Here is a 13,179-nt window from a genome sequence, read left to right as displayed (position 1 = left end):
TCTCACTGTAGTTTTAACAATAATTGCTTCAGTAAATGCTGGATTTGCATAGGCAAACCTGCAGTGCCTAAAGTGGCTTCTAGTTTGTGCTTTTTGCATGGAGGCAAAAGACCATAGCCCTAGCTATTTAGTTCTAGCCTTAAAAGAAGACTTTGTCTCGACTTTGCATGAGGTCACACAAGTCAAGACTATTTTAACTTTGGGACATATTGTCCAAGGATCCTTAAAAAAGTATTGAAAGATCTTAAATTCGTTTAGCTAAAAAAACACTTAAATTTATCTCCCAAAGGTCTTAAAAACGCCAGTGGCTTTTTTCTCAAATTACATTTTGCAATTTTCATTTGTCATTGGTTCATTCAACTCAAACAAATACTTAATTGCATTAATGTAATTAATATGTACAGATATTAGCTAGCTAACATTTCTTGATAAACAAGCTAATTGTTGAGGTAGCCTAATAGTTAGCAACTTGTTTAGCAAGAAAAGTTAGCTTGACACTACAGCTTTGCTGTAGAAGACCTGTAAAGACACAGACACTGAATCACACTTCAAAGTTGGAAATATGTAATATATCTATGACTTCTTTTAAGTATAATAAAAAAGACTGATAACGTGACTGTTAGACGCATGTTTTTCAGCTAAAAACAAGACCTACAAACTATACACTAATAGCTAGTTCTGCTGGAGGTTTTCCAAGAAAAGTTAAAAACTGTTGTATGCAGTATATTGTATGTAAAATATAATTTTAACATTTTAATTCCAGCATATATTTATATACAGTCATATGAAAAAGTTTGGGCACCCCATTTTTAGTTCTAAATATTTGGGTGTTTGCAACAGCCATTTCAGTTTGATATATCTAATAACTGATGGACACAGTAATAATTCAGGATTGAAATGAGGTTTATTGTACTAACAAAAAATGTGCAATATGCATTAAACCAAAATTTGACCGGTGCAAATGTATGGGCACCCTTATCATTTTATTGATTTGAATACTCCTAACTACTTTTTACTGACTTACTGAAGCACAAAATTGGTTTAGTAACCTCATTGAGCTTTGAACTTCATAGCCAGGTGTATCCAATCATGAGAAAAGGTATTTAAGGTGGCCAATTGCAAGTTGTTCTCCTATTTGAATCTCCTCTGAAGAGTGGCATGACTGTGGATTGTCCTTGACTGTTCTCACCATTCTTCTTCTCTGCCTTTCTGATATTTTTCTTGGCCTGCCACTTCTGGGCTTAACAAGAACTGTCCCTGTGGTCTTCCATTTCCTTACTATGTTCCTCACAGTGGAAACTGACAGGTTAAATCTCTGAGACAACTTTTTGTATCCTTCCCCTGAACAACTATGTTGAACAATCTTTGTTTTGAGTTGTTCTGATGAGCCCATGATGCCACTCTTCAGAGGAGATTCAAATAGGAGAACAACTTGCAATTGACCACCTTTAATTCCTTTTCTCATGATTGGATACACCTGGCTATGAAGTTCGAAGCTGTCTTTTAATATTGTGTAATGGGCACAAAGGCACGTAATCTATGAAATTAACAATTTCCTTTTCAATTCAATTTAAATGTATTATTTATATAGCACTTTTTACACCAATTGTTGTCACAAAGAAGCTTTACAGAGAAACGGGTCCAAGCCTTTTATGAGCAAGCACCACAGTGATGCCAGTAATTGTGTTGACAACAGTGGCAAAGAGTATCATGTATAGGTGTATGATGATATTTTCAGTATATAAAACAACAAAGAACAATTCTATTGGATGTTATTTTGTATGTTTTATTTTAAATAACTTTTTATATAATGTCTGAGCACAAGAGGGTCCCCACCATTTATTCTATACTTTTTACTCAGTTGTTTCTAGACTAGAATGCCAGCTTTGTACAGAGCAGAGTGTGGAAATTGGGAACTATTTTAGTTGCTTTTAGTTCAGGAATGCACTTTTCTGGTTTTGATCTACTATTTCAAGCAAACATCCTCTGTGTTTTGTCATCCAATCGTGCACATTACTCATCCCACTTGAGTTTTCAGTTTCATTGATATTCTATTTTAACCATTTGTTTTAGCTATCTCTCAATACCTGCATCATAAGGTAAGACATATTCTCATAGGCTCTAGTGTTTATAGACAATATAATTCTATAAATATTCCTCTCACCAGTTGTTTAACCACACATCAGACAGCAGTGTGGCAGTTATCATTTTTATATGGAAAATTCCAACATATTTTATACACAAGCAAACTATTTACATTCTTGAGAAAAGTCAAAAAATCACTGCTTTTGGAGGAAGTGACTCCTTTAGCCCCATGGCTAGCCTCCAGCAGTCACTCGGTACTGCAGACTTCAGTTACAGCCTGGGAACTGTCGGGCTGCAGAGTTACACAGGCCATGGAAAAAGTGCTGTCCCTGCTGTTCTATCCAGAAGCTGATTTTGGGTAGTGTACCTCCTGGTGAGAGCCTGATCACTACTAGACATGCCTCTATGATGCACTCAAAAACACTATGCTCTTTTGACAAACTTTCAGAAGGTGCGCATCATCTGGCATCAGAAGTCTTTAACAATGACAAATGAATCCTGATACTGTTTAGGATCTGATGCCGGTAAGGTTTGAGTATGGGGCCCTCAAGATGAGTTCTTTAATCCTGCCTTTTCTGTAAAGCCACACACTGCCCCAACTGCTGGTGTGATAATATGGGGAGCCATTAGCCCATAGCAACCCTTAGTAATAAGAGGATACTTTCCTTTGATGGCAAAGCTTCCAATGGGACATTGGAATGTTTTAATAAAATTAATTCCACACTGTTCCTGTTTTGTTCTCCATTTCTTTAGGATTATGATAGGTCCTTGTATTCCACTAGAAGAAGGCAGATACAGCAAAACTATTATTCCTTTTGGTGTCCAGGTAAGTACACATATAATTCAAATATACACATACATAATGGTTCAAATGCAGTACTCAAACTGAAACCTATATACGATTAAGTCAAGTTCAGGATGCTAAATGAGTGTGTGCTGGGGGCAGGATTGGGATGGGGGGTAGAGCAGAAAGAGAGTTCAGCATCCTCACAGCTTGGTGAATGGAGCTGTCCCTCAGTCTGCTGGTCCTAGCACTGAGACTCTGCAGTCTCCTCCCTGATGCCTTGTAAGGTGTGCTGTAACAATGGGACCTAAATTACAACACATTTACAAACCCACTCAGAGACCATGCCCACCTGGAACCCACCTAGTCCAAGTTCCACTATAATAGTCAGGATTATACTAGGAATTTAAATCAGTCTGTATGCCTGTCTGCTTCAGACTTGAGTAAATGCCAGTACATTTACTCAACATTTGTACATTTGGATGAGAATGTCTCCCTCTAGTGTTTTTGTAGTGTGATAGCAAACCTAAGCAAAAACTATGGTGTAAAGAATATTGGTGCTAAACCTTTTTTTGACCTTTTGCATATTTTGAGGGACTTGGTATTATTATTACTTTTTTTGTTAACATCTTTTTTTTCACTTAGAAATCTCTGCATTATAATATGATATTACAATTGAAACACAGGATAATCACACATAAAAGAGAAAACAGAGAGCATACAAAAATTATAAACAAACATATACATCAGCAATACAAAGTCTTAACATAATTTATGACATCAGTCTAAAAATAAATAGCTGTCGTCTTAGCGCCATGAAATCTAGGTGTTGCCCGCTTCAAAATGAGACACCACAGGTGTAATAAAGATAGATTGGGTTTAACCCATCCTTTCAAGATTGATATCTCGGCTGCTGGTGTTGCGGCTATCATAACTTTTCTTTGTTGTTCACTCAGCATTAAGTAAGAATCATCAAGTAAAAAGAAAAGGAATTAATTTTTTAAATATATATAAAGTTTCACGGAAAGTTAAAAAAGGTTGTGTTATTTTTTTCTTAATAGATCTTGAGATCTACTTACACTTCATAACTTTCCAAATAGGTTTTTCTAGCCTCAATATTGCTCAATATTTTTTACTTGAAGTAAAGCGCATTAAAGTGAATATGCCTGTATATTGACTTTATTTACAAACAGTCTTTTTTATTTTTATCAATTTTATTTATTCTGGATATTTAAGCATTTTAATATATTTAAATATTCTTAATAAACAAAAGTCAGTTGCTCATTACTAGGGTGTAATTGAATTATAATGTTATATTATATTACATTGTAATGTTACATTATACTATCATTATAAGTGGCATAAAATTCTAGTAAATAACAATAATATAATTTATAGCAAATGTTTCTGGAACAATATAAAATATGTTTTTGTTACAGGCCTAGTCTATTAGAAAGTCCACAAGATGGTGACAAAAGCAGTCTATTAATAACACAGTGCTTTCAGGGATAGGGTGAACTTTGAAATCATCATAGCTGTGCTTTATTAAGATTGTAGCATAGACTTTACACCTCTGACCATTTATCTTTCCTGCAGTCCAATTCTAAGTTGCATAATTTCCGTTAAGACTCAGAAGCCACAGCAGCCTGCTGTCTTATCTACACATGATTTGAGTAAAGTTCACCCACGTTTCATCTTAATATATATCAATGTAGTTACCCTGGATTATTACCCCTGGGTGTGCTACTTTCCCATACATGCTATCAAGGACAAAATCAAAATTATATTGATGTACAAGTTCCTTGATAAAACAATGTGCTAAGCTGGCAGTTTATATTACTTAAACCAAAACAACTAGACACAATTACACCTTACTCGAATTGACATTCTGAGAAGAAAAAAACAAAGTAAAAACTGTCTGAAAGAATGTAGCCTACTAATACTGCCTAAGTTTGAACTTTGAGTATGAACTATACAGTCTAGATAGTATATAATAGATATTCAGAACTTTGAATGCGGTTACAATGAACACTATACATACAGCTCTGAAAAAAATAAGAGACCATTTAAAATGACAAGTTTTTTGGATTTTACCAAATTAAAAACATCTGGAATATAATCAAGAGGAAGATATATAATATAATATAATATTATAATATAATCACGTATTATAATATAATCAAGAGGAAGATGGATGATCACAATCCATCAAACCAAGCTGAACTGCTGGAATTCTTGCACCAGGAGTGGCATAAAGTTATCCAAAAGCAGTGTGTAAGACTGGTGGAGGAGAACATACCAAGATGCATGAAAACTGTGATTACAAAACCATGGTTATTCCACCAAATATTGAACTGAACTTTATAAATACTAACTTGTTTTTTGTTTTCTTTGCATTATTTGAGGTCTGAAAGCTCTGCATCTTTTTTTGTTATTTCAGCCATTTCTCATTTTTTGCAAATAAATGCTCTAAATGACCATATTTTTATTTGGAATTTAGGAGAAATGTAGTTTATAGAATAAAACAACAATGTTCATTTAAATATACACTTTAATATAGCAAAATTAGAGAAAACTGATTCAGAAACTGAAATGGTCTCTTAATTTGTTCCAGAGCTGTATATGTTATTTCAGCACTGCAGTGTCACTGCCATGGTGGTAGTGTGTTATTGCGTGTTGTGCTGGTGCGAGTGAATCAGACACAGCAGTGCTGCTGGAGTTTTTAAACACTGTGTCTATTCATTGTCCACTTTGTTAGACACTCCATACCTAACTGCTCCATCTTATAGATGTAATAAAGTCAGAGACAGAAGCTCTAAATCTGTTACTATACAGAATATGATGGTCATCCTGTAGTTCTTCATAAGTGTCACAAGACGCTGTTTAAAAACTCCAGCAGCACTGCTGTGTCTGATCCACTGGTACCAGAACACACCACCAGTGCGCAGTGTCACTGCAGTGCTGAGAATGAACCCCGCCCAAATAATACCTGCTCTGTGGTGGCACTGTGGGGTGAAAGGGTGAAAGGAGGATAATAAAGTAAAGCAGAAAAGCCTGTAATTGTGGAACTAATAAGTGCTCCTATAAATAGGTAAATAGAGCTTTTGCATGAGAATGTCTTACTAACTTTTGGCTAATAATAATTTCAATGTTTATTTATAACAGTTTGTAATATTTGTTGTGAATGAAGTTAAGTTTGACGAGCAGCCCTGATTCTTTATTCCAAAACATGATGAAGTCATGTTTAGTGTAAAATAAAAGTTTTGATTTTTTTTTTATTCACGGAAACATCTGGTGATAAGTGCAGGAGTAAATGTGTGTGTGTGTGTGTGAGCTTCTATAGTTGCATGCCAGCAGCAGGAGAGGAAGGATACAGAACACCCAGAAATGTTTTTGGAGTGAGTGCTTTGGAAAGAGAACTCTGAGTGTCTGTGTGTGTATATGTATGCATCTGTTCATCCGTGTGTGTGTGTGTGTTTGTGTGTGTGTGAGCGGGTGTGTTTGTGTGTGTGTATGGGGGTTTGGTCTTGGATTTAAAAGATGCATTTTTACATGGGCTATATATATATATATATATATATATATATATATATATATATATCTTTATGGGTAGTATTCCAGTCGCTTCCACTTTATTGTAATAACACTGACAGTTGACTGTGGAATATTTAGTCGTGAGGAAATTTCACGACTAGACTTGTTGCACAGGTGCTGAATTCTTTCATGGTACTACACTGGAATTCACTGAGCTACTGAGAGCAACCCATTCTTTTATTAGTGTTTGTGCTTGGTTTTATACACATGTGGATATGAAAGTAATTTGTACCTAAGTTCATTGATTTGGATGGATAAGCAAATTTGTTCGGCAATTTTATTACAAAAAATAAGAGACCACTTCAGTTTCTGAACCAGTTTATTTGATTTTACAATTTATAGGTATATGTTTGTGTAAAAGTGATATTTCTCCCAAATTCCCAATAAAAATATTGTCATTTAGAACTGAAATAATGCAAAGATGTAAAATAAAGCAAGTTCATATTCTTAAAGTTTTAAGAGTTCAGACATCAATATTTGGTGGAATAACCGTGGTTTTTATTCATAGTTTTCATGCATCTTGGCATGTTCTCCTCCACCAGTCTTACACACTGCTTTTGGATAACTTTATGCCTCTGGTGCAAATCAAGCAGTTCAGCTTGGTTTGATGGCTTGTGATCATCCATCTTCCTTTTGATTATATTCCAGAGGTTTTCAATTTAGTAAAATCAAAGAAACTCATCATTTTAAGTGGTCTCTTATTTTAGCTTTAGATTTAGCTTTGATTGCAGCACACATTTACTGTGGCATTGTTTCAATAAGCTTCTTCAATCAAGTGTTGCATTAATTAAAAGTTCTTGCAGCATTGATGATGGTAGAGTCTGACCACTGCACAAAGTCTTCTCCAGCACATCCCAAAGATTCTCAATGAGGTTAAGGTCTGGACTCTGTGGTGAACAATCCATGTCTGAAAATGATGAACTCATGCTCCCTAAATCACTCTTTCACAATTCAGGCCCCATAAATCCTGACATTATAATCTTCCCCATGCCATCAGGGGAAAAAATCCATTGATGGAATAACCTGGTCTATATTTAGTATATTCAGGTAGTCAGCTGATCTCATTCTTTCAGCACATACTGTTGCTGAACCTAGACCTGACCAACTGCAGAAACACCAGATCATTTACTTACTTAAAACCAGGTGGATACTTTGTTTTTGGCCAAGCCGTAAATCATTATTGTTATAGTCAATTCTAGTCTATTCTATTTGTTTCTATTTTGTCATATTATTCTCTACTCCACCTTCTAACACACCACAAAACATTGACCCATCATATAAACACAGAATATCTTTGGAGAAGTGGAACCCCAAATAACAGCTTGACTGAAATGGGTTTCCCATTGCTGGCATTATTCTTAGAAATGCTTTTAAACACAGCTGCTCCCACATCCTGCTGGAGGCTTAATTTAGCTTCCTTCACCATTCTTTCTCATTGTTTGTCAACACGCTTGTTTTGACTCTGAGAATGAGCTCTTCACAGCCGCTTTTGTTGGGACGTTCCTGCTCTCCCTGAGCTCTGAGCAGCTAATGTGCTTACAGAAGCTGCAGAGCTGGGGGAGCTGGCGGGATAGTGTGCAGCCTCATGCAGGATCAACTTTCCTGTCGGCAACAGTGAAATGGAAATCATTCCATCATAGGTTTTACAAGGAATTAAGCAAATTATTATTTACAATTATACTAATTAACAACTAGCAGTTCACACATATTTAGAGCCCCTTCAGAAAGTCCACCCTTTTGCTCAACACACTGGGATAGAGCAGATATGTGGAAAAACTTGAGGGTCATGTAGCTCGTTTTGAGAACTGATTTAAACAATTAATAAAAAAAATGGCAATACACAGTGAACAAACATTATGCACCATCAAAGGTACAGTATGTGATAGATATCTATCCATCTATGAATCAACCAACCAACCAACCAACTGACATTTTCTCTTTGTGAAGTAAAGTTTAAATTGTGATGATTTTTTTTTCTCTCCGAGATTTTATGCTTTTGTTTATGGAGGTTGTTGCTGATGCACTCACATTGTTTCGGTCATCAACTGCTGTGGTTTTGCTTGGTCTACCTGTTCATCAACTGTTATTTAGTACACCAGTGACGACTTTCCTCTTTAGGATAGACCAGGGGTGTCCAATCTACGGCCCGCGGGCCACTCCAAATGGAGGAATTTTAGAAATAGAATGAAAGTTGTCCCGCTGTTAAGCAGGTTTTTATAATGTGAGATTCAAAGTTTGAATGCTAGGTGTCAGAAATGGGCTAAAGAGTCTAAAAGCGGAGAGGGTGCGCATTTCTAGCGCAGAAAAACTGAGTAAAAGAGTCTAAAAGCGGAAAGGGTGCGCATTTCTAGCGCAGAAAAACGGGGTAAAAGAGTCTAAAAGCGGAGAGGGTGTGCATTTCTAGCGCAGAAAAACGGGGTAAAAGAGTCTAAAAGCGGAGAGGGTGCGCATTTCTAGCTCAGAAAAACGGGCCAAAGAGTCTAAAAGCGGAGAGGGTGCGCATTTCTAGCGCAGAAAAACTGGGTAAAAGAGTCTAAAAGCGGAGAGGGTGCACATTTCTAGCGCAGAAAAACGGGGTAAAAGAGTCTAAAAGCGGAGAGGGTGCACATTTCTAGCGCAGAAAAACGGGCCAAAGAGTCTAAAAGCAGAGAGAGTGCGCATTTCTATCACAGAAAAACGCGGCAAAAGGGTCTAAAAGCGGAGAGAGTGCGCATTTTTAGCACAGAAAAACAGGGCAAAAGAGTCTAAAAGCGGAGAGAGTGCGCATTTCTATCACAGAAAAATGGGGCAAAAGGGTCTAAAAGCGGAGAGAGTGCGCATTTCTAGCTCAGAAAAACGGGGTAAAAGAGTCTAAAAGCGGAGAGGGTGCGCATTTCTAGCGCAGAAAAACGGCGTAAAAGAGTCTAAAAGCGTAGAGGGTGCGCATTTCTAGCTCAGAAAAACGGGCCAAAGAGTCTAAAAGCAGAGAGAGTGTGCATTTCTATCACAGAAAAATGGGGCAAAAGGGTCTAAAAGCGGAGAGAGTGCACATTTTTAGCACAGAAAAACAGGGCAAAAGAGTCTAAAAGCGGAGAGAGTGCGCATTTCTATCACAGAAAAACGGGGCAAAAGGGTCTAAAAGCGGAGAGAGTGCGCATTTCTAGCTTAGAAAATCGGGCCAAAGAGTCTAAAAGCGGAGAGGGTGCGCATTTCTAGCGCAGAAAAACGGGGCAAAGAGTCTAAAAGCGGAGAGGGTGCGCATTTCTAGCGCAGAAAAACGGGGCAAAAGAGTCTAAAAGCGGAGAGAGTGCGCATTTCTAACGCAGAAAAACAGGGCAAAGAGTCTAAAAGTTGCCGTAATTAAGGAGTTTAATATTAAGAGACATCATGAAATTAAACATCAATTTGAAAAATCTTAGTTTACACAACACTGTCAAAGATAAAGATAGTAGGTCAAGTAAAATGGTGTGTAAATGAAATCAGGAAAAAAGTATTATTTAAAGTGGTATATTTCATTATTTGTTTTATTACAGAGTGTGGCCTGTGACTTCAAATATATTTCTCCTTCTGGCCCCCAACAAAAAAAGTTTGGACACCCCTGGGATAGACCAAACCATTGTATTTGTGGCTCTGATTAATTTTCCATCTTCTCTCAGCTTCACAGTTGCAACAGCAGAGGTTTGTCATTTTCACATTTTTTTTTTTGTTTAAAAATAATTTACGCATTATCTGTTGAGATGTTAGGACTGTATGCCAGCCAGTCCAGTATGCATGTGATATTTTGTTGCTGCAATGTGTTTTAACATCATGTGCAGCATATGGTTTTGCATTGCCTTGTTGAAAAATGCATCCCTGGAAAACAAAAAGTTGCATTGAAGGCAGCATACAGTATGTTGCTCTAAGATGTCAATTTTCTTTATAAATCCTGGCTTTTGGACTGGTACTGCTGAATGCCAATCACTAACACATTGATTACCACAGAGCCATTGCAGTATTTAGTCTATTTTCTTTTAGTCTAAATTAAAATTATAAATCAATAATATTAAAAATACACACAATCTTCTTTGTCAATAGTGTTTAAAGTTGACTCTCAGTTACTCTGTGTGACCTCTGTTTGACTTGATACATCTCGTATTACTCACGCGGTCTCATAGAACAACATCCAGCACTGAAAATCCCCGTACAGTCAACAGTCAAGGTCAGTTACATTCTGCCAAAATACAGCGGTCTTATCAGTGAACTGATTTTTATATGACTAGTACAGGTCTCGCTCAAAGAGGTGAGAGGTGAACGTCTGAGTTTCTTTTTTAGGAAACTGATGCAGAGCATATGCTGTACATTCAGATGTGATTCAAGCCTTCTACACACCTGTTTCCTGTTTTTGGTTCCCGGCTCTCACTCTTGTTTTCTAAATCGGTCTCTCGTCATCATCACCGTCCTGTAGATACTAGCCTCACATGTGTGGAGAGAAAAAAAATTCACCAGAACCAAAACAATCCTCCCCCGTACTCACACATACACACACACACACACACACACAAACGCATACACACCTTAGAAGCATATTTTTTTGTTTAAGTCATTCATTCAACAGTACCTGCAGGAGTTCACCCACTTTTTTTCTCACACTGAACAAAAATATAGAAAGAATATTGAATATTAAAAGTTTTAAAGTCAGATTAAGGCCTAGAAATTTGATATATAATACATACACATACATATACATACAGTACAGGCCAAAAGTTTGGACACACCTTCTCTTTTTCAATGCGTTTTCTTTATTTTCATGAAGGCATCAAAACTATGAATGAACACATGTGAAGTTATGTACTTAACAAAAAAATGTGAAATAACTAAAAAACATAACTATGAATATATATATATATATATATATATATATATATATATATATATATATATATATATATATATATATTCTAGTTTCTTCAAAATAGTCAACCTTTGCTCTGATTACTGCTTTTCACACTCTTGGCATCATTCTCTCAATGAGCTTCAAGAGGTGGTCGCCTGAAATGGTTTTCCAACAGTCTTGAAGGAGTTCCCAGATGTGTTTAGCACTTGTTGGCCCCTTTGCCTTCACTCTGCGGTCCAGCTCACCTCAAACCATCTGGATTGGGTTCAGGTCCGGTGACTGTGGAGGCCAGGTCATTTTTTGTACATAAAACTCCACATGTGTTCATTCATAGTTTTGATGCCTTCAGTGAGAATCTACAATGTAAATAAAGATAATGCATTGAATGAGAAGGTGTGTCCAAACTTTTGGCCTGTACTGTATACATACTAAATCAAAGATTTAAATTTGCTGTTAAAGCAGGTCCAGAATTACAAAAAAGCAGCAGGAAGTTTAAATATGCATCACATTTTTTCTACGACATTATTGGCTGGTTGCAAAGTAGACTCATGTAAACCTGGACTTTCCCCATTATCTGATTGCTCGTAAACACCTTGATCGGATTACTGACAAAATCCCATTTTCTGCCATTGTCACATTAAAGGCTTAATTTGACCATGTAAAACAAAACACAAGATTAATTAAAATAAATAAAATAAAATAAATTTTATGCATCTTGGATTATTAGATAGACAGGTACAACATGGTAGAATTTAATTAAATCCATTGTTCCCTATACTAGTAAAATATTCTGTATTACCCTACACCCTGTTACTCTAATAAAACAGTTGATGCAGAGTTCTTTTCATCTAATTCTCCTTTTTTTACTCCAAACATGCTGTTGCTCAATTTAGCAATTAAAAAAACAGAGAGCTCTAGATTTCAGATTTTAACATATGAATAAATGTAATTACTGTTCTATGACAAAATTATAATTCTCTTTTAAATTTGTTTAAATTTTTAATCTGGGTTTTTAAACTTATATATGGATATGTGTAAGATCATTTTTTTGCCTATGGGTGCCTAAAGGTTTGCATGAAACTGCAGATGTATTAATTATGAAATAAATATAGATAGATAGATGCTAGCCTACTAACTTCTGGAGATAGAAAAAATAATTACTGTATAATATATATGTTATGTATACACTTAATTAAACATCATTGTTGTCTAACTAGGTTGAGTGATGTACCAATTTTGTTCATTTCCTCTTTTGAACAGCTTTTATGATCATTAGTAACTAGCAACACATTTTCTAAAAATAATAAATAAATAAATAAATAAATAAAAATAGCATTAATTTAGTTAATGGTGCAGACCTGATTGCATGCACTGCCTGTGACCGTCCACAAGGGGGAACTCAAAGCTTCCTGTCCACAATGAGGGCAAGCCACTCATTCCCTTTATGTGAATCCTTTTTTTTTTTTTTTTTTTGGTCTTGTGTGTCTCCATGCTACAGTACAGTGTGGTGATTTGCATGATCTGGAGCCAGTCCATGGCCTTAAACTCCTTTAAGATCAACTTTGCATCTCATTTCCATTTTTCGCACTGGAAAATCTTTCCACTGTTCATGCGACACCGCTGTCCTTTTCTGTGTGCCCCTATCATGCTTAGATAAGACCCATCTAAAAGTCCAAACATCCACATCGTGTTTGTAGGAGCCCTGTTTGTGTTTGACAAGCTAATGGCACTTCCAGCCATGACGAATAACAGCTAACTCAGCTAGCTCGGCTAGACATGATGGCACAGAACTTCAGGCCTGAGTTGCTGAAGTCTTTCACAGTGTACAGGCCATCCCACATTCTTCAGTCTTCAGTTAGCTTGT

This window comes from Astyanax mexicanus, chromosome 1, assembly GCF_023375975.1.
Source record: "Astyanax mexicanus isolate ESR-SI-001 chromosome 1, AstMex3_surface, whole genome shotgun sequence".
Classification (NCBI taxonomy): domain Eukaryota; kingdom Metazoa; phylum Chordata; class Actinopteri; order Characiformes; family Acestrorhamphidae; genus Astyanax; species Astyanax mexicanus.
The sequence above is the reverse complement of the archived record's forward strand: the minus strand, read 5'-3'. Positions refer to the sequence as shown.